We start from the raw sequence: 6,263 nt of genomic DNA, 5'->3' as shown, positions 1-6,263 counted from the left end.
TGAACACAGGTGTTCATCCTCTGCTTCCGGATCGTGAATACACTGTGCACCACACCCCCACTGCTGTGACCTCCTCACCATAACGGACTGTATCCCCAGACTGGGCAGAATAGACCCTTCCTCCCTTTATTTGCATCTTGTTAGGACTGAGTGAGATACAGCAACTTGTTCACAATCATGAGGATGGAAGTTTGGATCCCAGCATCTGTGTCACAAGCTGGGTCCCCACAAATACCTGTCACCTCAGTTCTGAAGGGGGTGGAGACAGGAGGGTTGCTGGGGCTTGCTGTTTTCCCCTTAGCTCTTGGTTCAGAGAGAGACCCTGCCTCAAAGGGAAAGGGAAAATGATAGCGGACACTCGACGCTCTCTTCTGGCTGCCATGTGCACATGAAGGTGTGAGTATACGTGCTCATGCATGGACTTGAATGCACACACACACACAGAGAAATAGGTAAAATAATATTTTAGGTTTTTGTTTTTGTGCTTTGGTTTTTGGTGTTTCAAGACAGGGTTTCTCTGTGTAGCCCTGTCTGTCCTAGAAATAGCTCTGTAGACCAGGCTGGCCTGGAACTCACAAAGATTTGCCTGTCTCTGCCTTCCGAGTGCTGGGATTAAAGGCATGGAACACCATCACCCAGCTAAAATAATCTTTTAAAAAAAGGAGGCTGATTATGGTGGCATAGACCTTTAATCCCAGCACATAGGAGGCAATCGTGGAGGATCTCTGAGTTTGAGGCCAGAGTGGTTTACATAGTGAGTTCCAGTAAGCCAGGACTACATAGAAAGACCCTGTGACAATAAGAAAAAGGGGCAAGAGGATGGTTCGGCCAAGTATAGATGCCCGCCACCAAGCCTGAGTTCAGGCCCTGTGATCCACATGATGGAAGGAGAGAACTGGTTCCTATTAGTTGTCTTCTGACCCACCACCACATGACTGCTGAGTGTGCCCTCCACGCACACGCGCACACACACACACACACACACACACACATACACACACACACACACACACACACACACACACACACAAACTAAAAAGAAATGTACAGGCAATTTTTTAAAAACGGCACAGGAAGGGCGACTGAGCAGTTAAGAACACGAACTGCTTGTCCAGAGGACCCAAATGGCTCAAAACTGCCTGTAACTCCATCTCCATGGGATCTGATGCCTTCGTCTGTTCTCTTCCGGCACCTGCACATGTGAAAAAGAAACCCAGGACAGGAAGGAGAAGCAGAGAGGACTTGCATGTGGCAGGCCACAGCAGAACATTCATCAGGAATTCTAGCTCCTGGGTCCAGAGCCACAGTAGTTGAAGAAAGAACCTTCTGGGACTCTGAGCTTCTGGCCAGCCATGGAACCAGCCTCCAAGCCTTTGGCCTTTCCCACTGTCCTGGCCCAACACACTGCCCTGGCTAGGCTGCCCACATAACACAAACAGCAGTGGCATGTCACTCACGACACACTTATACAGGTTCAAACTCACATCTGAGACGTTCATGTCTAGTTAGCAAGTCCTCAATTGTTAGAACAATTTCAGGCTCTTCTTTCCTTAAAGTTGCATGGACCTCCACATCTGGACAGTAATAACTGGTGCCAGGCTTCTGTACTGAAAGTAATTGCTGTTTTCAGGGGGTTATACTGAAGAAACAGGATCTCTCTATTATGTAGCCCTGGCTGTCCTGGAACTTACTCTGTAGACCAGGCTGGTCTCCAACTCACAGAGATCCGCCTGCCTCTGCCTCCTGTGCTGGAATTAAAGCTATGAGCCACCACCATCCAGCTATGGCCTCATAATTTTTTTATTAAGGATTGATAACTTTGTTTTTTTCCCCCAATGTGATAATACATAATACTATTTATTGTTTTTAAATATGCATGTGCACATGAGTGTAAGTGGCCATGGAGGCTGGAAGGCTTCAGATCTCCTGGAGTTAAAGTTACAGGCAGCTGTGAGACAGCCAGTGTGGAACTGAGAAGGACACTTGGGTCCTTTGAAAGAGCAAGCAGAGATCTCAGCTAAGTCACCTCTCTAGCCCCTCAGTGTGTGATCTTTTAAAATTTTATATATATATATTTTTTTTTCTTATTTTCCTGTGTATGAGTGTTTTGCCTGCATGTATGTATGTGTGCCATGTGTTTGTCTGGGGCCCACAGAGACCAGACAAGGGCATCAGATCCCTGGAACTGGAGTTACAGATGGTTGTGAGCCTCCATGTAGGTGCTGGAAACCAAGCTCAGGTCCTCTGACCTGCTGAGCCGTCTCCCCAGCCCCAGCATGGTGTTTCTCAGCACACCTTTCCCTAGGCTCACGAACCAGCCCAATCTCTAAGCCCTTTCTCTTTTTTATTCAACTGTCTATTTTCAACCACCCCCACCCCATCCAATTCCTTGCCAGAACCTGAGAACAGGTGCCCAGCTCAGCTCGCTCCTTCGTTACATTTTATCCTTCCAAACTGCCCGCTTCCTGCTTTCTGTTAACTACCATGTATTTGATGGAGGTTAGTTTATCAAAGAGCACTCATTTAAGATGATCTTAACCCAGGCCACTGACGAGGCTCAGTGGGTCACCGCATTTGTTACCAAGCCTATTGACTGGAGTCCAGTGCCCACCACCCACATAGCAAAGAGAGAGAAGCGACTTCTGGAAGTTGTCCTCTGACCTTCACATACACATACTAAATAAATAAATGTCAAAAGCACTTTTAAAAATATTATTGTAACACCTGTAATCCCAGTACCCAAGAGGAAGAAGAAGGTGGGTCTTTGTGAGTTCCAGGCCAACCTGGTGTACATAGCTAGTTCCAGGCTAGCCAGGCAACATAGTGCCCACCACCACCACCAAAAAGAAATTGATGCGTCTCAATTATGCTTTGATCTTCATTTTACACATCTGGAGAAACCGCCTGCAGGAAAACGCCGCGGTGGGTCCCCACAGATCGCTCCGCACTGCGCAGGCCTCCCCAGCCCTTCAACAGTCCCAGCATCGGCCAACTGTCCACGCTCCTTCGCTCTCCAGCCCCCTTCCTGCACCCAGAGTGGAGAGTCCCGGTGCGCCACACTAGTTTCTTCAATGATTGACCTTCTCCCCTATGAGGAGCCAGGCCTGACCCGCCCGCCCACAGGAGGCAGAAGCGGTGAAGGCTGGGGCCGCTCCCGGTGGCTCTGGGGTGGACAGGGCCAGGTCCTGCGCCCCGCACCCTGCGGAGGGCTGCATCGCCATTTCCTAAACTCATCTAACTATACTACCTTAATGAACCCTAACGCCAGGAGTATTGGAGCCATTCTCTGCCCAGCCTGCATTCTCCCCTAAGCAGACTCTAGAGCTCGGGGCACAGACCTCAGCTGAATCCAACATACAGTCCCATCACCCCGTCTGTGAAAGCCAGCTAGTCCTGCGCCCAGCCATGTCCTCACGAGGCGTCAGTCCAGGTGCGTGCCTCTCCATTGCATCAGCCCCTGTGCCTGCCCTTTGGAGCTATGCTCCGGCCTCTTCAACCCTGTCCTATCAAAGCAACATTAAATGTGAAATCATTCAGTGAGCCTCCAGGGCCAGAGTTTCCATCCTGCTACTCACCAACACCCATGGGAGCAGTGGTGGGCAGCGCCACTCACCCAGGGCAGACTGGAATCTGGAACCAGGTGGCAGCTTGGGTACTTTCCAAGCCATATCCTTGAGGCCAAGTTCACTGAATTGTGTTGAACTCTGTCTGCAATCAAGAATTTGAAAAGTTTTTTTTTTTTTTTCCACTCCTTTTAAGTTCTTTCATCCCTTTGTGCGGAGCTCTCCAAAACCATACTTGTGTATGACAGGCAGGCATCTAGCCTCTTTAATAATTGATCGTATTCACCTGCAAGACGGCGGCTGGTTCTCTCTCAGCCCCTCTTCAGGAGAGGAAGCAGCTGGCAAAGGGGCAGAATTAAGAAGATTGTTCTGTGAAGAAAAGATGTGATGAGAAAAATGAAAGCCGGCTGGGCACAGGGATTCAACTTGGAATTTAGACGTTAATTGACAGTGTCTGTCTACACACCCCGCCAGGTGCTGTAATGCAGAACCACTAGACTGGGTTTGGACCTTCCGGGCAAGGTTTATCAAGGGTCGGAAAGTTTGGAGTCTGTGCTAACTCAGAGCCCAGGTTAGTGCCCTCAGAGGGCAGGAGAGGGTGTTGGATTTCCTGAAACTGAAGTTTCAGGCAGTTGTGAGTTCATCTGTGGGTGCTGGGTATTGAGCCTGGTCCTGGGTAGGAACAGCCAGCGCGGTTAGCCGCTGAGCCATCTCTCCAGCCCCAAGAAACTAGTTATAGCCAATAACATCCTTTTTTTCCTTCCTCTTCTTTGCTCTATATTTCTTTCTTTCTATTATTTATTTTATGTACATTAGTGTGAAGGTGTCAGATCCCCTGGAACTGAGGTTACAGACAGTTGTGAGCTGCCATGTGGGTGCTGGGAATTGAACCCAGGTCCTCTGGAAGAGCAGCCAGTGCTCTTATCCACTGAGCCATCTCCCCAGCTGCTCTATATTTTCTTCACACTTTAAGCTAAAGACTGGATTTACCACTATGTAGACCACATTATCCTCAAACTCACAGAAGTCCACCTGCTTCTGCCTCCCAGGTACTGGGATAAACTTTATTTGGTTTTTTTTTGTTTGTTTGTTTGTTTGTTTTTGTTCCCCCTCCCCCAAATAGGGTTTCCCTGTGCAGTCCTGGCTGTCCTGGAACTTGCTCTATAGGCCAGGCTGGCCTTGAACTCACAGAGATTTGCCTACTTCTGCTTATCCAGTGTTGGAATCAAAGGTGTGCACCACCACCACCCAGCTATTTTTTTAGTCTGGAAAAAAGAAAAACAGGGTTTCATCAAGTCCAGGATGACCTCGGGCTCACTATGTAGCTGATGATGACCTTGAACTACTGGTCCTCCTGCTCCACCTCCCCAGTGCTAGGGAACCACGCACCACAATGCTTGATTTTCCTGGTGCAAGGGAACAGACCTCAAATGCTTGCTAAGTAAGCACCCTACTGACTGAGCTGCATCCTCAGCTCAGCTTCTCAGTGTCCTAGACAGTGATAGTAAGGTATGCTGCAGGGCTGCCTAAGGGAAGGTGACCGAATAAAGTCAGTGTCAGAGAAAAAGAGGACTGGGACAAAGAAGAAAAGCAATAGAATTGAGTCCAACAAGAATCTACGTGTTAGCCGGGCGGCAGTGGTACATGCCTTTGATGTCAGCACTCGGGAGGCAGAGGCAGGTGGATCTCTGTGAGTTCGAGGCCAGCCTGGTCTACAGAGTGAGTTCCAGGATAGGCTCCAAAGCTACATAGAGAAACCCTGTCTCAAAAAAAAAACAAAACAAAAAACAAAAAAAAGAAAAAGAAAAGAATCTAAGCATTGATTTTGTTGTTTCTAATTGTTTTGTGTTATTCATTTTATTTATTTTTTAATTATTTATTTTTATTTTATATGAATTGGTGTTTTGCCTGCATGTGTGTCTGTGCGAGGCTGTCAGACTCCCTGGAACTGGAGTTACAGGTGATTATGAGCCATCATGTGGTTGCTGGGAATTGAACCTGGGTCCTTTGGAAGAGCAGCCAGTGCTCTCAGCCACTGAGACATCTCTCCGGCCCCTTGTGTTATTTATTGTGAGTTTTTTGGTGTTGCTGCTGTTGTTCTAATTTTACTATGTATTTATTTGTTTGTTTGTTTATTTATTTGTGTGTGTGTGTGTGTGTGTGTAAGGCAAAAAAAAAAACTTGTAGGAGTTGGTTCTCTCCTTCTACCCTGAAGGAAGGTCCTAGGGATGAAATTCAAGTCCCCAAGCTTGGCAGGTGTCTTTAGACGGCTCCCCAGTCCTGCAGTGTTTTGTTTTGAGCTGGCTCTGTCACTGGTGAAGGGCTCTCTAACATGGGTCAGCAGGCTTTGCACTTCCTCTCCCCTCCCCCTTGCTAAACCATTAGATCGCATTCCTAAAGCTAGCCCCCAGGGTCTATTCCTGTATTTGGCCACTTTGTTATACCTGACTAAAACTCCAAGGTCCAGAAATCAAAATTCTTATTTTGGCTATACTGGCTACCGGGTCCAATCAGGACTTTCCAACTCATCCTGACATAGACTTCCCCTTTCCTCTCCTTTGAAAACCCACTCCTGCAAAGAAGAGCTGCTAGGTGCCCTTGTCCTCTCCCGAGGCAGACCCCCAATGCTGTCCCTCCAGGGTAAGAAAGCTCCTTTGTGCTGAGAACTTGGTGTTGGATGGTCTGTGATTCGTGGGTGGG

This window comes from Peromyscus leucopus, chromosome 8b, assembly GCF_004664715.2.
Source record: "Peromyscus leucopus breed LL Stock chromosome 8b, UCI_PerLeu_2.1, whole genome shotgun sequence".
Classification (NCBI taxonomy): Eukaryota; Metazoa; Chordata; class Mammalia; order Rodentia; family Cricetidae; genus Peromyscus; species Peromyscus leucopus.
The sequence above is the reverse complement of the archived record's forward strand: the minus strand, read 5'-3'. Positions refer to the sequence as shown.